This window comes from Antedon mediterranea, chromosome 10 (assembly GCF_964355755.1).
Source record: "Antedon mediterranea chromosome 10, ecAntMedi1.1, whole genome shotgun sequence".
NCBI lineage: Eukaryota > Metazoa > Echinodermata > Crinoidea > Comatulida > Antedonidae > Antedon > Antedon mediterranea.
In genome coordinates this window covers 19705204-19726213 of record NC_092679.1, presented here as the reverse complement: position 1 = coordinate 19726213, position 21010 = coordinate 19705204, and the positions used below count along the sequence as shown (strand labels likewise).

The following is a 21010-nucleotide window of genomic DNA, read 5'->3' as shown; positions in this document are numbered from 1 at the left end:
GCAACTGTCAGTAATAACGTTTATTTATTTGTATATTATATGTTTATAATCTAACAGTAGGGCCTACCCACACTCACAGTAATAAAGTTTATTTGTATATATTTTTATATTACATCTAACAGTACCAACACTCACAGTAAGAAATTTGCAATTCAAATTGCGATCAAAAGTGGTTAATACCTTAACAGTATTGTACAGCATTGCAATACTATTTATGTTTATTCTCCAAGGGGGCCCATAAATCTAAATCTATACCTCTATGGTTAAACCAAATAATTTGGAATGTTTATTTGTATATTATATGTTTATAATCTAACAGTAGGGCCTACCCACACTCACAGTAATAAAGTTTATTTGTATATATTTTTATATTACATCTAACAGTACCAACACTCACAGTAGCGGTAACCCCAAGCAAGCATGGAATGGATTAAAGAAAGTTATTGGAAACGCGAAAAGGCAGAACACAACAATAGTTCCATCCGGATCCCGCCCATTGGACTTTGCAAATAAACTGAATATATTTTTTAACAGATTTGATAATGATGACCAAATTAATAATACTAATGATAATGATGTTAAACTGAACCTAGAGTTAAATACAACCAAATCTGATGTACCTGAATTTGATCTGCTTTCAGTTGAGAAAGTATTTAAGGGTGTTAAGCCAAATAAAGCAGCTGGGTCAGATAAACTAACTGGCAATATTTTAAAGTCATGCTATAAACAACTTGCGCCTATCTTTTGTAGATTATTTAACTGGTCGTTAAGCTCTTCTTGTGTCCCATGCATGTGGAAGTATTCAATAATAGCCCCAATAAATAAAGTACCTAAGCCGAAAATATTAAATGATTATCGTCCTGTTGCTCTAACCCAAATTATTACAAAGTGCTTTGAGAGGCTATTTAAAGATGTATTGATTAAAGAAACGTTGCCTTTTGTTGATAATAATCAGTTTGCATACTGTAGTAATAGAGGTGTCGACGATGCAATAACTACCCTCTTGCATCCAATCTATGAAACTTTGGATAAACCTAGGCAATATGTAAGGACGTTATTTTTAGATTTTTCTTCGGCTTTCAATTCAATGAAACCAAACATACTTCTTGATAAATTAGTTAGTATGAATGTTAATCCTTTTGTTTGTCTATGGATCAGAGATTTCTTGAAAAACAGAACCCAGCGTGTTAGAATTGATAATGTTTTGTCTGATATCATTGTTTCAAACACCGGTGCCCCACAGGGATGCGTGTTATCTCCATTGTTGTTCACATTATATACAAGCGACCTTAGAAGTGAATCATGTCAAATAGTTAAATTTGCTGATGACACCTGTATCACAGGCTTAATTGTAAACAATGATGAGAGCACGTATAGAACTGAAGTTAATAATATAATTAACTGGTGTGATATGAACTGTCTAAGTATTAATGTAAATAAAACAAAGGAAATTGTGTTTGACTTTCGTAAAATTAAGAGGCAACTTATACCTTTAAATATCAAAGATAATGATGTCCGCACAACTAGTGAACATAAATATTTAGGAGTATGGATAGATGAAAAACTTTCATGGAACGCCAACACTGCCAAAGTCTATGCGAAGGCAAACCAAAGATTGTACTTCTTAAGGAAATTAAGAAACTTTAAGATTGGCAGAGATGCGCTGTCTCTATTCCATCAGGCTATGATACAGTCCATATTAACATTTTGCTGTATTGTATGGCTAAATAGTTTATCTAAGAATAACTCAAATAAATTACAGAGAATAATCAAAATGGCTAAGAAGGTAATAGGTGCAAACGTCCCATCTATCCATGATATATGCGATAAGGTTATGGAGAAAAAACTAAAATGTATAATTAACGACCAGTCTCATCCTCTTTTTAACTTTATAAATTTCAGTAGATCCGGAAGGATGATTCCTTCAATTAAGAAGACTGAGCGTCATAATAAATCATTTCTTCCGTGTGCAATCAAGCAATACAACAAGCAATTTAAAAGATAACTTGAGACGTTTTATATTTTATTCTTTATATAGTATTTTAATATTTATATTGTTCATAATGTTTTATACATAGCATATTTTCTTATATATTATCTTATCCATTGTATAGTATTGTATGTTTTTAACTGTTGTTATTTTTATTGTAATTTGAACCTTGGAAGGCAAATTTCATTTACTGTGTATTTGACAATAAATTTGAACTTGAACTTGAACTTGAGTAAGAAATTTGCGATTCAAATTGCGATCAAAAGTGGTTTTAACCATTAAAATACCTTAACAGTATTGTACAGCCAGGGAACTCCCTGGTACAGCATTGCAATACTATTTATGTTTATTCTCCAAGGGGGCCCATAAATCTAAATCTATACCTGTATGGTTAAACCAAATAATTTGGAATGTTCCATTCATCACAAATCAATACATTTGTAAAAACGTATATTAAATGTATCAAAATAGTATTTTTTAAAGAAAATCGGCCTGTCTTCAACATTATGATGCTGTACTCGAACTGTTCAACCGGTTTTCAGCTATTAAAAACAATTATCGTAGGAGGAGATAGGAAAATGCGAAGCCTCCTCGCATTTTTGTGGCGGGTATTTTTCAAGATGGACATCCATTAGACAGTGTATACCACGATCGGAAAACACCCCTATTTGGGGCAAATCGTTGAACCTAAATTCGTTTTAATCGTCAATAACTAATTATCTAACTTAATTTAATTAGTAAACAGGGTTACATCAGGTGGTTAAAATCAGTACCGAAAGTACGAACCAACTTTATATACCATCGAGTAAAAATTCTAGAAGTAAGGCGCGATTTACCGAATTTTGCCCTTACGTAAATTTATATATAGATACCTGGTTGTTATAGAACACTATGATACGAAAACATCAAACTTTTTTTTAAATCTCTGTCAGAAATCATCTGTAAAACGTATATAATTCCCATTGTCATAGTCTACACATCAAACTTTATGTGACAACAAAATGTGATGTGCCAATATAAACACATTATGGTGGCATATCACTACCATATATGGGCATCACTACCATATTTGGTTGAGTAAATTCAGTGAAGGTACTGTAAACTTATTTAGAATACCGGGTTACGTAAGCTTCTGAAGTTACCTAGTTATATAATAGCGCAAGCATGATGTTTGTAACGAATAACGTTCCCTAATTTTATGAATATTGGAGAAACTGAGAAAGGAACTTCATTCATAGTTTAAAGAACAGAATTCATGACAGTTGTAAATAAAAACATAGTTAATGTACTTGAGTCCACAATGCAACCTGCATCAGCTTTTGTGCGAATTATATAGCGAGTTTCAAAAATAATAAGTAGTTTATCAATAAAACATTATATTACTTCTGAGACTGTTGAAAGTAATTATTAAATTAAAAATATTATTAATTAAAATGATTCTAATGATAGTCGCTATGTAAACAAAAAAAATAGAGGGCAACATTTACAATTTTATTTTATAAACCCCGGTGTTGCTAGGTTGGTGTGAAAATCTCTGGAATTTCTCAACGTTTTGAATGGTCTTAAATCCCGGGGTATCTCCGGAGACCACTCAGGAGTTTTAGTGTGAAAGAGGTATTATTTGGTTTCCCAACTATGTTGCTTCTTCTGTATAACATCACAACTCTCGATCTCAATTCAGTTGAAAAAAATGTAGTTACAATATATTTATTATAAATTTCATATTTTAGGTACCATTTTGTGCCCGAGTGCAACTGTGTTCTATTTCAAAATGTGCCAAATTTGGAAGACATATCCTGTGGTATTTGTCATGTGTCAATACCATAACAAGTACAACAGAGATTTCAAAAACGTTGACCTTCAAGTTTTGGCAAAAGTTCAGAAAAAGAAAGAAAGAAATGAAATTTAGCATTTTATATTAAAGAGCATTGACCTTTTAAAGTGGGTTATTTAGTAATGGTGGATGATCCGATCAGGAAGACCTGAGACACACCCATATCAAGTGCTAGTAGGCTGAGTATTATTGGGTTATGATTAATGACATAAAGATTCGTAATTAATCGACATAGAAATGCCAATAAAAATATTCTTTTTCTAAGTAAGATGAATTTTTAGCAGTTTAGAATTTAGGTCGTTCATGAAAATAGAGAATCAACAAGTATTAGATAATTATTGCAAGATTTATTAAACTTCAAAACTTACTTTCGCTTTGAAGCGTAATTGGTATATTACATTTATTTTGACAAACATATTTTCTTTCTCTTTGTACTCTGAACTTTCTGTGGCACGTCCCAAAAAATAGGCCCACAACAAGAGGTCTCCTACATTTAAATTAATTGCAAGCCTGTTTCTGTTTGAAAAAAAAAATTTATAATTAATAACTATTTAAATAAATTCCCCAATTTTTTGGCAGCAGAATGAGGAACAATTAAAAACATGCAATCGATTGGGTGTTGAAACGCCAGTTTATCGCTATACAACTTATAGCCGCAATACAAAATATGATTTCAATTGATTTTTTTGGAACACAAATTTAGCATGCAGTTGATATAAATATAAGATTTTTTCAATCATTTTTAGTCGCATGGACGCGACTCTATAGTTCACTATGTCGGTCTGTCTGTCTGTTTGTCGGTCTGTGTCGGTCCGGTATCACTATGCGTTTTAGCACGCGACTTATGGCAAATAAACAGTTATGAGCAGAAGCTGGATGGAATTAATTTACTATTATTCATTTTCAAATCAAATTTTTTTTTAATGTATCAAATTAAAATTTAAAGAACAATACAAAATACTATGATATTAAATATAGCTATGTTTGTCTATATTTTTAAATGTACACAACCTTCATAAAACATACATTAGATGTATGTTTCCAATGTTCGGCCATTCACAATTCAAATTCAGTAATTCCAGCCAAGGAATCTTTTATAAAGCTCTGTTTACACTATCAAACTTAACAAAAAATGTGATGTGCCAAAATAATGTAGTGATATACCCAAATATGGTAGTGATATGACATCATCATGTCTATATATGGGCACATCACTTTTGTTTGTCACATTAAGTTTGATAGTGTAGAGAGCTTATGGATTAGAAAAGGGATTATAAAATCTTTTAATTATGAATATATAAATACTTTTACATGTTTTTCCAAAAAAATTAATGTTGTTTTCCACTGAACTTTCACTATTTCAACATAAACTTTCATAATTGAAAGTCGAGTGGTGTGTAGAGGGTCCAATGAAATGAAGCTGAAGTCTCTTTAGAAATCTTAAACATGCTCAATTCTCTCCTTCCTTCGGAAGAGGTAACTTCCTGGTCACTAATCAAACCACTTTTAACAGCACGTGTTCGTGGATTTCAGAAGTTCTAAAAGCGAAAGTAAACTTTACTTGTCATCCTCTAGTGAACGTAGGATTTAAGAGATTTTTTTTGTGGGTTACTTTGGGACCCTGTGTGCTGAGCAAAAGAGTTGAAAACATTTGTTTTAATGCAGTCATGTAAGTGTTTTTCTTATAAATTAAAATTCCTAAATTGTTATAAGCTTTATTGGAACAGTTTTTATACAGAATGAGTGAGATTGGAATTTGATAGCTGGACAAATAAAAGTAAGTGCAATATTAGAAGATGTTTTTTTAGCATGGTTGTTAATTTTGTAGATTTAGCTGATAACTAATTTAGTAAATAGTGAATATGATGCAATTACAGTAATAGAATTAAATTTTAATATTTATTTTTTTAGGTTGAAGACAATGTTAACAAATTATGTGTATTTACTTGTAATTCTAATTGCTATTAAAAAAATATATACATTATTTTTTTAAAGTACTACCGAAGTAATTAAATCTTTCTTTAGAAGTTCTAAGACTTCTGTGAGGCAATCTAAATAATTAATTTAGTTTGAAAGTATTTAATTTAACTGACATAATGCATGCTTCTACAGTACAATGAACAGTCTATTTCAAGAACTAATATATTTACTGTTATATGCTTTAAACTTTGAAAAAAGTGGGTAAAATATGGATTGGAGAATGTTGTACAAATAATAAATGTTTATGAGTGGAATGGTACAAATAATGCCATGAGGTAAATGATGATGTTGGATTTCTGAAGTAATGGTCTTAAAATGGACCTGAAATGGATTTTCGATTTTTTTCATTTTAGAATGATGTTTTGGGGGCTATTAGGTGTTGCTAGAATGTATATTGTTACAAAATATAAATTGGCCCTTTTGGGGAAAGCCCCATTTGAAAATCAAAAAAATTCGCGGGTGACGTCACTTTGCGAATATATTCCTATCCCTCCAATGGACAATTTGCAGTTTTTTGGCTATAACTCTTGAAATCTATGGAGTATTTTCTAAAAAATGGTTGTGCATTTGCAGAAACGTATTTAGAATTTTTTTAGATAAAATTATTACCGTATAAACGGTTATTCATCGAGTAAATGACGATTTAAAATCTTAAAATCAACGGTTTTTTTCTGGCAATACCGAAGTTGGCCTGGCAACGTTGTCCGGGATACAGCTCCGTGCGCAATGATGCGTATCCATATTTTCCGTTCGTGTATTTTGTATATCGTTCGTAATTTATACTGCTAAAATGTGTTAGTTTCTTTAGTTTTTAGTTTAGCAGAATTAAATTAGTAATATGAGATGATAATTTATTTGTCACCAATCAGGCAGTTCGAAAACGAATTTTATTCATATTTTACTTTGGCTTGACAATGAGCGCAGCAAGTTGTTGATATCGCTTTGGTACTTGGATGCACATGAAACGGAGGCTCGCCGCATGATGTGGGTGGTGGATTGACTCCGCGCGCTGGATTGGGGGCCTAGGCCTAGTAAAGGTTTGGAAGGTAGCCTTCTAAATTCGGGTTTTAGAACAAACGAAGTACATTTTAGGGACCTATATTTCAACAACATTAGATATTGAATAAATTAGTATTAGTGTCAACGCTTCGCGTATCTTTCCAGGCCGTCGATCATTCACTGACTATCGGGCGGCATATACACGCTCTCGATATCATCGTGTGTATATGTGACGTCGTGAATATAGAGGCTTCCGACGGCCGTTGAAATAGAATATTGCAATGGCGTGAGTAATTTTCGCTAATTTACCATGGTATCTTAAAATTTCGTTTTTACTCAAAATACTATACATTTTGTTTTTATTTGTATGGGTTTGTGTTAATTTGATACATTTAAATAACATGTGTGAATTTCTTGAAAATCGAAATTCCATTTCAGGTCCATTTTAACAAATATACAAGGATACAAGAATACAAGGAAACTTTATTCATCCCTACTTGGGAAATTGTGTTGCTGTCTTATTACAATGCCGTAAAGAAAAGAGAAAATATTTTCCATATGCAAAAAGATTTAAAGATTGTTAAATAGTGCGTCCTATTGCACGCCATGTGACCCACAATCGTCCAATCAAATGACAGGAATTTATTTAGGTGTTATATAATATGAATTTTTGATAACGCATTATTGTTTTTGGGCAGCCCATTTCTCAAGATTGTTCGTTTGCTCACATTAACAATATTCTGTATGCTACTTTGATCGATTGATTGATTGATTGATTGAAATATGAGAAGAGGTGGAATTGGGGTGTCGGGGAGCAGTTTGAATAATGTAAAGGCTGAACTTAACCTAATGACTTTAATGCTCTTTTGCTGAGAAGCCTTCAGAAATCTCTGCTTTAGCTGCTCCATTTTATTCCCAATAAGGTTTGAGTCTCATTGGTGTTGGAACCTGATTTTCTATCTTTTCTTCTCCTTGAATAACTTTTTTTCCTATTCCATGGTATTTGATTAGATAATAAGATTAGCTAATTTTGATAATGAAATCAATAAGTAATTAAGTTAATCATTAAGTAATTTATTCTATGTTATGTTCACAAGATTTGGTATTTTGTAAATTTGTTGAAAGAAAGTTTTTTGTTTTGTTATTTCTTCAACATTTTAAGTGAAGTTAACTGCATTAAGTTTTTCCATCAACAAATGCAGTTAATATATATTTGTCTGTATTTCCAGTTTGTCGCTTTGACCTTGAGAGGGGGGACACGGTTAGTTAAGAAAAGCTGCTTATCGCAAGCTAGGTTAATTACGATTATTAATTGAAATTTTATCAGATATGCTTCATTCAAATTAATGCTATCTGGACCTTGTTAAGTGTCCCCTGATATTGTTACCAGATGGTGGGGGGGCCAAGTTCTCACGCATTTACCCCTGCTCAGCTGTCCTGCACCTCAGACAAGAGTGTTAATTTCCAAATGAGTCATTTATAAGCCTGATGTGTGATGTAATGGGGTAAGAAGGATCTTGTCAACACCAAGCTAAAGTGCTTGTTTCTCTTAATTTGTTGCTTTCTGGCCGTCTGATATGCCATGCATTACCGAACATTCCGATTACCAATAGATGTAATCTACATCTCGTTGTGTTCTTGTATTAGCGCCTACTGTAATACATTTTCACGATTTTATATTATTATTTAAATACTTTTATTGTTTTATACATTTAAATGCAAATACACAATAATTCAGCTTCGGCTGCGACAGTGCTATAAATATAAGAAACTTTAAATAAAAAGAAACTTTAAAATTATAATATATGCTAGAGTAGAAATCTTCTGAATGTTTAGTCAGTGGTAGAAATGTGAGGCCTCATAAAATACTGTAGATGAAAATAAATATTGTTTAAAATAAACTGCAATATATACAGTATATATAAATATGATTTTTATTGTACTAAATTTTGCTAAGCATTTGACCATACTCAGAGAGATACACATTATTTGCAAAAAAATGATAGCGCCCTCATAGTTTATTATGAGTTGTACTTTTTTTATACTTTCATTTTAATTGCTAGCTTTAATTATTAGCCATTTAAATACATAACGAGGAAAATAGCATCTGTCATGGGAAATTATTGCTAATTAATGTTTTTACTATTTGAGCATAAAATGTCTGGATTTTCTTGCCCTCTAAACATAATTTTCTTTGTTTACCGAGTATAGAATGGAGTATGTTTCCCATGTGTGCTATAACTTTTATTCAATATTATAAAAACAAGTTTTCATTCTTGCCTTCTGATCCGCGTCCTTGGTTCAAATCCTGTCTTAGTCCAAGAAAACAAACTTCTTTTTTAAGGAAGGTTGAGTAGAAGTAAATTCACTTTGGCTTAATTGGTAAACAAAAAGAATCTTAACATTTATCTTCTGAAAATTAGAAACTAGAAAAGATTAATTAAATCATACTTTGAATAGGTTTGAATAAAGTTGATCATGTTTCACTGATAAAATGGTTGAATTCAATCAAAAATCCATTGGTTGGCAGCCAATTTGACAATTTTGTTGCTTTAAATTACAGTTTTTTTCAGGTAAATTTTTTTCCCATCCAATTTTTGGTCAAATTAGATTATGTGACTTGGCATATTCAAAAAATTATTTAAGAATTATTTTTACAAAGGAACAAACTTTTGATAAAAATTTAATGAGCGAATTAAACTAGTATTTATTTAAAAAAAAATCTTATTTGTTTATTGAATTAATCTTATTTTCTGCGGCTAAAATGTCATTTATTTAGCTAAAATGTGACTATTTAGCTCATTTATGGCAATTATACTCAAATGTGACAATTTGGCTAGAAGTGACAATTCATCTCAAATTTCATAGTTTGTCTCAAATTTCACAATTTACCCCAAATTTTGCAATTTAACTAAAATTATAGATTTCCAATTTACTCAATTACACTTAAGTAATTTACCCATGATAGAAACAACAACAATTTCTAATTTCTTAAATCTTGTTATTTATTTAATTTATTTACTTAATTATATTTGACAACTTTTTCGTGACCTGAAATTATTATAATTTGATGAGCTACCACCATGGAATATTATACCGTAATATTTAATTAAAATGGCATCTTGAGACTTTTCACACCCACCAACATTTTAAGTCCCCACGCCACGGTGTCTTGGCACCAGACTTCCTCTGACCACTTTAGGGACTAACATTTTGTTTGTATAAGTAATTAAATTTGTATTTGATATTGTTCGTTTTTATTTGCTAATTCTAGCCTCGGAGAAAATATGTTCCTGTTTTGATTGGTGTATAAGCTTTGAATGATTAAAAAAAAAATTGATTTGATTTGGTGATTCATTACGATATGATTATAGTTAAAGTAAAACTATTTTTATGCTGGTATTAAGTGTTAATAAAATACTGTAATAATATTGAAAACAAATGTTATTGCATTGAAAGAGAGTGGTAGTGGCGGTGAGGAGATGTTTAGAACGGTGGAGAGGGTGATCCAACCCGGATAATATTAAACTCCAACAAATATATACAATTTTTTGTAAAAAAAAAATGGTTACGAACATAAGGACTGAGGTCTCATTTAGTCTTTTCCTGTATTCAATCAATCAATCAATCAATCAATCAATAAATCAATCAACATGTATTAATTTCTTAAAGTAAACGAAATAAATTATAATATAAATAAAACAGTTTAAAAATACTTGCACCATTATAAATAAACCCCTATGTGTTTATACACGTTGTATAAAGTTATGGTGTTTTTTTTGTCAGAATGGCATTTTGTTTGTCTTTTTTACATGTTACAAAGTAAGAAAAAAATGTACCCTCTGCAATCAACAAGTAGTAATATCGGGTCTTTTTTTGTTCACACATGGTGCCATTTATAATCTTTATACTAAGTGTAAGAAAAATGTCTTGAAAACATCCTTTAATTCCATCAGAGTACATAGACCCTCTAAAGAACCAATTGGGAATATATTTGTGGTAGAAATGTGGGAAGTTAGAGGGCCAATACAGTGCATGGACCCTTTTGAGAAATGCAACAGGGAATTTTCAGATTAAAATCGGGGTGAAAGTACAGGAAAATCAGAGGGTAAACCAGATCACGAACATCCTAATGGGAATTGTGTTTTTTTGGTATATGTTAAATTATATTTTTAAAAGTGTGGAAATTATTAAGAAATTTGAGGGTCACATTTTGTCAATTTTTAAGGTCTTTATTTAAATATATTTAAAAGTACATTTTCACTATGTGATTTCTTTGATTTCGAAAGCAACAACATCAGTCTTTTACATCAATCAATGAAATTTTAATATTTAATCATTGAACACAATTTCAATAAATGTGAGAAAGTGGCCTAATTATTAATTAGTTACCCCTTGGGAAGTTTAGGAATATCCCTCTGGCCTTTTAACAATTAGTGGTTTATTAAATGTGTCTCTGATCTGTTAAGTATCATGTATGTTGGTCAGAACCCTCTCACCCAATGATAATAATTATTTGTTGTCGTTTCTTGCTCAGTACCATAAATAAAATTTTTAATTTAGTAATTTCAAATCAATTTACATAAAAAAGCTTTACAATACAGTGAAAAAGAGAAAAAGAGAAGTTGACATAGTAAAAATACCACCACACTTACATTTGCTCACAAACTCTGAGCCTTCAGAGTATTCATCAAGGGATTGGAAAAGATTTCTCAGGAAAAAAAAAAGTAGAAAAAAGCATAGTGATGTTTCAATATCTATACTTTCCTGGGAATTCAAAAGAGACACAACTTAACACCTGTTGTATACAGTAACTACTATTTTTTTACCTTTTACTACATCTATAGACAAACTTGTTGACCTTTTAATCTGACCTTCTAATTGCCATTAAACATATTTCCTATTTGATTTTGACTACCTGTCCCCTGAAGAGATTGACCACCGAGGGACTGCAAATATAAAAGTTTATTTTCAGAATATTACAATAATTGCCGTAACAGAAAAACTTGGTTGTTGTCTGTTGGGAGTTGAAAGTTAGGCCTTTAAATGTGCGGATGCGCTAGCGACTAAGCTACAGGTTATAATGAACATACTCCCTCGTGGGGTCTTGGCGAGAGACTGTGTTAAGCCTAACATATTACTGGTATTAGTACAGTTTTATAGATAAAGTCTGATTCAATCTGTAAAACCTTGAAAAAATTACATTTCAGGTTCACGCCTTATAACTTTCAACTTTATTAACATTTGAAATATAAGAAATAGGTTCTAATAACATTTAAAGATACCACCTCCTCAATTCTAGAGGGTAAATATTCCAATTTTCAGAATGGTCATAGTTTTCAACTCATCCCAACATCAATTAGACAGTTGAAAACTAATCTGAACCAGTTGAAACCCAATCTGAACCAGTTGAACGCAATTTGAACCAGTTGAAAACCAATTTAAACCAGTTGAAAAACAATTTGAACCAGCTAATAAAACAATTTTAACCAGTTTAAAACCAATTTAAACCAGTTAAGTTCCCACTTCTGTGCTGGGCAAAAATGTTTGATAAATTTGATCAGTTAAACAATGCTTAAAATATTGGAAGATATAGAAAATATTGATTGATTTCAGGCAAAAACCTGTGTAGAACCTATGTATAAGCACAACCATGAAATGTTGTTTCTTCCTTGTAAAATCAGTGACAATTTGCTTGCACCACTTTAGTGTCAAATTCCAGGTTTGAGAAAAGTAGTTGAGGAGTTCTGAGTAAAACTCATGATTGGTAACCTGTATTTTAGAAATTTTGGAAAAAGCGGAAAAAGGTACTTATTAGTTTTGAATTATACCTAAAATATTACAATCATAACACTAAAAGATGTTCCACCACATGGCTAAATTCTGGTCTGACATTCGTAGATGAGATTTTCCCTTGGGTTAAAGCTTAAATACTTATGATTCATGATTTTCACTAAGTTTCTAAATTCTGGGGTTCATGGTAATCAATTAAATCCTAAAACTTTTAAATAACATAAAGCTCTACACATTAATAGCAAAATATTATCATTTTAGCTTGATGGACGTTTCTAAGCCTAACTTAAAGTACCTTAGAACGGAAAGAAGCAGGTTGTCTCTGCTTCAAGCTGGCAGTTGAAGGCGTTTCATGACAATCTCAAGGCTAGGCTAATCATCTTTTTGATTGATAGATGTCGACGGTCATGTTTGAAATTGTGACTTATTTCTTAATTAATAACTTGAACTGGATTTTTTCAGATATTTATTTTATTAGTTGATTTATACACAAGGATGAATTGATTTTGAAGTTAATAAGTTGGTGCCTTTGAACTTCATTAATTCCTTAGTGTTCAAATTGTCTGCCATTGCTAAGTATGTTAGGTTTATCCTTGACTTTAACATTATCTATTGATTTTTGCAGTAGTAACATTTTTTAAAGGATTTTAATGTTGTCGGTCTTCTCACAATAATTAAATAAATGTGAAGCATCAGTAGTAACATTTTTGAATAGCTGTGTCATAGATCTGGTTTGTCCTTGTAAATAATGATGTCAGTCTGGTCACCCAGGAGTGTCAATAGGTACATGATATATGCTCTGTTCTGAATGAATTTATTTTTTTCATATTATTTTGAATTTGAATTTGAATATATTTTTTAAGTTAAACATACAGTACAATTTTTATTACATTTTCCATGCACAAATACAAATAGGTACAGGATATGATGAAATTAACTTTGCACTCATATTAAATACTAACTGATTTTCTTAATCAGGAACACAACTAGATAAACAATAATATTTCCCATGTTTTGTGTCTTGTCTATGTGGCTATATAGAGCAAGACTATAAACTTTTACTTATTTTTTCCATCCAGGGATGAAAAGTAAAGTTTTTAAAAATAAGTTTAGTTTTTAGGAATGAGAATAGATAATCAAAATGAATTGGCCTACCTTATTCTTTTGCATGAAAACTAAATTATTGCGATGATTTCGTTGTCGGGTAGGCTTACCTTTGTCTATATACATTGTATACATATGGTATGTCAAGGTAAGTGTCATTATTATTTTCAACATTATTGGGTTATCATATTTTTTAACAAACCAGCTTGAAACATAAAATTTTGCAAATAGAAAGTAATACAGGGAAATATTAAAGTTAAGCAGGGGTTAATGTTCGGACAGGTGTTAACTTATGTCTTCTAAATACTTTCAACTTTAAAAAAAAAGGTTAATTTGATAAAAATATCCAAAACAAGTAGCTACATTAATGTTATAAGTAAATATTTGATTCATGGATTTAGCTTAATATACTATTTTGCTCACAGTACTGTAAAAACCAGAAACTTTTGCGGGCATTAAACTTTTGCGGGCATTAAACTTTTGCGAATTTTGTGAATGATTGAAATTTGCGGGCATGAATACTTTTCAGAATGTAGAGTAGGCCTACTACTGTATACAGTAGCTTATCTATTAGCGTCTTTATAACACAAAGGTCGCGCATATGCAATCTTGTTACAGTATTTACTTGTACTTGTTTTTCAAATTTGCGAAAGTTTTATGTTCCGAAAATGGCTGATTCACGAATGTTTTATGTCGCCAAAGTTTCTAGTCTTTTTTCCTCTGAAGTTTACATTTAAAAAGGAAAATCTCAGATCAAAGTATTTAGGAGCCTTTACATATTAATAGTCTAGTGTTCATTTTTTCATAGAAATTCTGATTATTTCTTAAAAGGGTAGCCAAATGTAAGCGTTATTACACATTCTCTGATTTATTGCAACTACATTTATCAAATCTAATTTCAAATGCAGAACATTTTAAAATTTAACAGTTGTTTAAAAATGACAGTGTGCGTGAATTCCCAATGGATGGAGTATTCCAAAGGATATACATATTCCCAACGGATAAGCATCGATCATAAATAGACCTATCAGGATGTCTTTGGCAGGTAGACCTGCGTTCCATTATAAATGAGTTATCCAGAAGTTTCCAAATTCAATTTTGGCAGAGCTTGGAACATCATAAAAATATTATGGCATGTAAACATAGAATTATACTAGATCTGAACTCGTCACTTGAGGACGAGTTTGGTTATCCGCCCGCAACAAAGCATATCTTGCGCATTCAAGTACTTTTCAGTTCTGACTTTTCCAAAAAGTAGCCTATTCAAAATTAAAACTGCCCTTTCAGTGTAATAACCAAACAAATCCTTTTATTTAATTGTTTTCCCGTGATGAGATTCGAACCCGGTACCTCTGATACCAAAGTCGGTTGCACTACACATCGAGCCATATGAGAACCTGCTGAAGAAAATCCGAAGAAAGAGTCCTCGTTCATTCGGTATGTCGTGAATCTTCTCGATGCAAGTTGATTATTACATATCATACTTAAATCATAAATTTTACTATGATGAAATCTTCACAAATTTTAAACAGTGACATATTAGCAAAGTGCATACTTTCAAGTTTTATATATTAACATGTAAAGAAAAAAGATAAACGTTATGTTTATTGTTTTGCTCTTTGAATATGTTATTGTTTGTTTGATGATAAAAATTTCGAAAATTATATTTAATATGCAAATAATGTAGCCATCAAACACGTTTTAACATTCAACACTATAATAAATCAGACCTACGATTCATAGACTGTAATAAAATAAAATAAAAAATGGGGGTAACCTTGCATTCTGAGGAACTGTATCACTTTTAAAAGTAGACATATTTTGCAACATTTTCACAATTTGTTGACGTTTTCGTGCGCAACCAGTCATGTTTAACGTGCTCGTAGAACGCCATTTCAAGTTGAAAAGTGAATAAAATAACGTAAAATTGTTAATCTACGTTTGAAAAACACAATTTATGTAAAAGAAAAGCTTATACGCGTTCCCTGCGCCGTGCGCGCGTAAAAATGTGCGCACCAGTGGCAATTTTTAAACCCTTAAAATGACCTGAAACGTGCTCTAATTTAATCAGAAATTGATTTGAAGCATTTTAAAATTTCAAACGCCCTTTACGCACGCACTTTCTAATGTTACAAAATTCGGTAGGGATAAAAAAGTTAACAATTAATGTAAAGCAAACGTGGCTGAAAATTACGTTAACAAATATTTATCTGTTTCAAAGTTATGATCAATTTAAGATTTTCAGAAAATCGCGCTTAACTTACGATACGCGCCTCTGACAGCGTCCAAAAGCTTGGCTGCACATCTTCAGTTAAATGTCTATATGTTGACCAACTTACAACATGTTATGTTCACGCGTTGCAGAGAAACAGCGTGTACACATTTGGAGCATTTTAAAATTTCAAACGCAATTTACGCGCAAACTTTCTAGTGTCCAAAAATGTGCTAAAGATTGAAAAAGTTAGCCATTGATGTGAAGAAAACGTGGCTGCAAGTTACGTTAAAAAATATTTATTGGTTTCGAAGTTATGATAAATTTAAGATTTTCAGAAAATCGCGCGTAAGTTACGCTATGCGGTTCTGACTGCGTCCAAAAGTTTGGCTGCACATCTTCAGTTAAATGTCTAAAGGTTTACCAAGTTACAACATGTTATGTTAACACGTTGCAGAGAAACGTCCCGTACAAAAGTGGCGGAAAGAAAGAAGAATAATAAAAAAAAAAAAAAAAAGAAACACTACAATTCCAAGGGCTTATCCGCTTGAGGCGGATAACCAATTAGAGAATGTTATGTACTATTTTTTTTAAAGAATCGACGAACCTTCTTTTTTCTATCCAGAAGTTTCCAATTTTTGGCAGAGCATGGAAAATCATACAAATATTATTATGGCATGTAAACATATATTGATATTCGAGTTTATGTGCTATTTTTAAAGTTGTTTTTTTTTTTTTTTCCAAAAAACTAAACAAAACCTAAAAGCTACTTTTGAATATTAAGTCAGACTGCAGTAGATTTGTTAAGTGATCTAATATCTCCTGATAAAAGATGCAATTTTCCAGATTATTTTCCAGATTAATGAAAACATTGCTTCTGGTTTCGATTCGCATATTGATATGTAGTTCTTTGATAGTAAACCAGTTGTGTAAACTTACGTTTGCAAGACAGTTATAGATATACAAAAAAACCTGATAATGATAGTGCATGCATTTTCCATTTAGGCTTATGTTGGTTAACTATTATTAAGGGAAAAAAATGCATTGGCAATGCATTGTACACTATGTACATATAAAATATGCCATGCTTAGAAAGTACTTTGCACCTATTTTTACATAGATTGTGATGCCCAAGATTTGTTATAGTCAACTATGTTTGGATGTAATTAAATTAATTAAACTATAGTACCCTCTATGGTTTGGCCATATGCTTTATAAAGTCTACCGAGAGTTAATTTGTTAAAGTTGGAACTCTTTTACTTATTCAAAATTATAAAGCTCTGTCTACACTATCAAACTAGTTTGACAAAAAAATGTGATGTGCCCATATATGGTAGTGATATGCTTAAATATGGTAGTGATATGACATCATCATGTCCATATATGAGGCACATCACATAAAGTTTGATAGTGTAGACAGAGTTTTAGTCCAGTAATATCAGGAAGGCCTGGCTATCTTCATTATATATAGTATATGAATTTATAAAAGTTATTTTAAAATTGTTATTGTGTATTTGGCCTACTAAATTCAGTTCTAAGTATAGTAGGCTATATAACAGCAATTTGTGAAGACCAGCTGTTTAACATTTTCGACCGTGAGATTCTTCAGTTTTGATAAGGAAGGATGTTGATTTTATTTCCGATAACATCGGGATAACAACATTTTCACGTATCTTCAGCAATTGTTATTTTGATGGGATTAGATTTGTCAGTGCTTTTGCTTTTTCTACTGAATGGATAAATACTGTGGCACAATAGCTGGCTAGGTAAGTTAGTTTCTGTCCATACAAAGCGTTTCTGGTAAAGATTCTTTTATGTTCTATTGTTCTTTCTGTAGTTAATCCCCTTTTATCCCAATTGGGATACTATGGAATATAAAAAACGTAGCCTTTTAATCCCCTTTTATCCCAATTGGGATCCTATGGAATATAAAAAAATGTAGCCCTTTAATCCCCTTTTATCCCAATTGGGATCATATAGAATAGAAAATACATAGCCTTTTAATCCCCTTTTATCCAAATTGGGATCATATAGAATAGAAAAAACGTAGCCTTTTAATCCCCTTTTATCCAAATTGGGATCCTATGGAATATAAAAAACGTAGCCTCGCATATAAAGGTGCACTTGAATGGGACAATCTTGGTGTTTACATTTTACGACCCTACAATCATGTAAACATAAACTTTCACTAAAACGTGTTTAAATATGATATATCCTGTACATATTATTGAAACATTGTTGATATTGTATTTTGTATGTGTGTAGGAAGAACCATATGTGTTGATTAAATAAAGTTGAATTGGATTGAATTAGGGCCACAGCTCTTTATGTTTCTGTAACAAGATGATTTTAACTGGTAGAAACATTTTTGCCCGTTGCATCACGATTAACAACAGGGACTGAGTTAAAATGAACACCATTCTCTTTTTCTAATAATGCATTGGCTTCTATAAAAAATGTATTTACGACTTAAAATATTCTTTAATTTGAGGGGCAGAATTACGTGTTCTCTTACACATAATCTACATCCTGAAAAGCGGGGTATAAACTAGGTTCCTGAACTAGGGGATTTGAAAATCCAAAAATAAGCCCTGTCATGCTTCAATGAGTTCCGTTGCAAATTAGGCAAATCCTTCATGAAATTTAAATGATTTAATGTTTATGGTTATCCATTTTTTTTATTATGATGTGACCTAATTAAATTTTGTCTTATTTATGTCAACTGGTAACCATAGATTATGTCATAATGTAATTCATATACAGTGATAGCATAGTGACTATGTCACATAAAATTATTTGATTGCTTAAATATCGGTTTCAGAATTTCATAACATTTGGAGTCAAGTAGCTGCGAAGAGATGCCAAAGACTTTTACAATCATAGTTCTGGTGGTGGAAACTAACTAATAATATACATAATAAATGTGTTATATGCTAAAATACCACATCTTTCCATTGGTGGGAACAGGGCCTTTGAAATGTAAAGAGGGAGGAGTTATATCAACAGGTTATTTTTCAGTTTTAGCCTTATTTTTATACTAGTCAATTGTTGTCCAGTCACTCGGAAAGTTTCAAGTATAGTCAACAAAATCATTGTTTATTAAAGGTAAAGTAAACACAATAAAAGCTAGACAGGTATTTATATGCCTTTGTTTGTGAGTGTGAATCATAGGGTAGTCCTATAGTAGTCAAATATGGAAGAAAAAGTAAGTATTAGGTCTCAAATCCTTTCTGTTAAATATGTAATTCATAATATTGCTTTATATATGTTTTAAAAGAGTTTTACTGCTTTATAAATACCGTAGTATATATTTGACTTGAGAGTTGTACCGGTTGACTTGCCATGCTTGGAATGTTAGCTTATTACATGAAAATCAGGTCTAATATCATAGATATGATAATTGGTTTTATATCTTCCCAGTGATTATGGGATAAGTATGTCTAAACATAAATGAGTTTTGTTTTGAATTGAATTTCTGCCAATAAGAATATGACAGTGGACCTCAAAAAGGGTATGTCTAAGTGAATGCCGAAGTGGGATTAATTTAGGATTTATGTTTCCATGATAACAAATGACTATAATCTCGTAGAATAGGTATCTAGAGTCCCAGGTGGCACACTTTTAGCAGGGATTTTAGCTATACTGGATGCTAAGCCCATTGCTAAATGGGTCCTACTTTTGAATATATAAAGGGAACGCAGAGAACCAGTACAAATATTGCGGCCTCTCTAAATGGTAGTTTAATATTTCATAGTAAAGTAAAGTAACTTTAATTTATTGACAAACACTTTTGGATCAGTGTCAACACACTCATTAGTGGTGCAGTCAACTTAAACAACATACAAATGAACATTATAAACCAAACATGTATGTATGTACACTCAACGATACATACATAGGCATTAAATACAATAGTAAAACAAAAACCAATGCAGTGGCTTTTCTTAATTTTTAACTTTTTTTTTTTGGCAACAATGCAAATTAGCTCTTTTTTAACTCAGATCTTTTTTCCCAGGCAACTTCAAGAAAATGTTTAAAATATTTATATAGTATTTTTCAGTAAAACAGGTAGCGCAAGTGCCTCATATCTTGAAGTGGACCCGTAACCGGGTCTAGGGTTCATCTGAACAGAATGTCCCAAAGTAGGGACTGTAACAATTGAGATTCCAAATTTGTATTTTACCAATAAATTAATACTTTTTTCACGCTGCTGCTCTAGCCCGCTACGTCCCATTAGGACTACTCAATCAGAAGCTAAAGCAAGCAGCAGTTATAGTTCTAAGGACAGACAGTTTTGTGAAAATGGAAACTCCACTATAATTTATTGATTCCAGCTGCTACAGTAGACCCAAAAAACGTCTGGGAAAGAGTCTATTAGGACATGTCATGCTAAAATTACAAATCCCTAAGCATTTCTGGTATATTCACTGTCAGATATTCATTGAATTATTATCGAAACAGTCCATTAAAGTTTGTGTTTGTAATAGGATACTTCACAATTGAAATATCTAGGGTGATGAAGTGACCCCCAGATTTGACCTTAGCAATAAAATTAACTAAAGTGACAGAAATTGAGTATTCACTTCTGTAACAAAAAAATAATATTTATTCACATATAAAAAAAGAAAAGAAACCCAAAAACCATTGTCTGACAGACAATTTAAGTATTTGTTGCTTTAAATTACATTTTTTTCAGGTAAAATAACTATTGTGACAATAAAATGACACATTCAAAAACTTTTAAAATAAAAAATATTTTTCAATAAGCGAGCAGCGTTTTTTGTAAGAAATATTTCTTGTTTATAGTGATTTGTAAAATTGTAGAAATAGATATAGAATATATTGTCAAGGTCACAGATTATATTTAAATAGGAGATCAGTTGAGATTACTGGGTAGAGTCACTACATAGGGGATGAATTTTCATCTCAACCCTAGACCTAGTTTTATCGCACTAAAAATGTGACGATATTAGGTATATATAGACACTGATCTTCTTTCTACCCTCAAGTCATTTACGTAAAATCAATCTTGTAGACACCGTTTATCACTGTCTGCTGCGACATTAATTTAACCATTACATGGTTGTTCATTTGATAT

General features: G+C 31.4%; 1 protein-coding gene across 3 annotated transcripts in view; it reads left to right on the top strand.

Moving 5' to 3' along the window:
* The window catches only part of LOC140060993 (pleckstrin homology domain-containing family H member 1-like), a 90008-nt gene that overhangs the window by 9446 nt on the left and 59552 nt on the right, over positions 1 to 21010 (top strand). Inside the window, exon 1 of one of the 3 annotated variants that reach the window (XM_072107375.1) lies at positions 5280 to 5601. The exons of the other annotated variants lie outside the window; for them this stretch is intronic. The gene's annotated coding sequence lies outside the window, so the exon portion shown is untranslated. Of the gene's footprint in view, positions 1 to 5279; positions 5602 to 21010 lie in introns of those variants that run through there. 3 annotated transcript variants of the gene reach the window in all.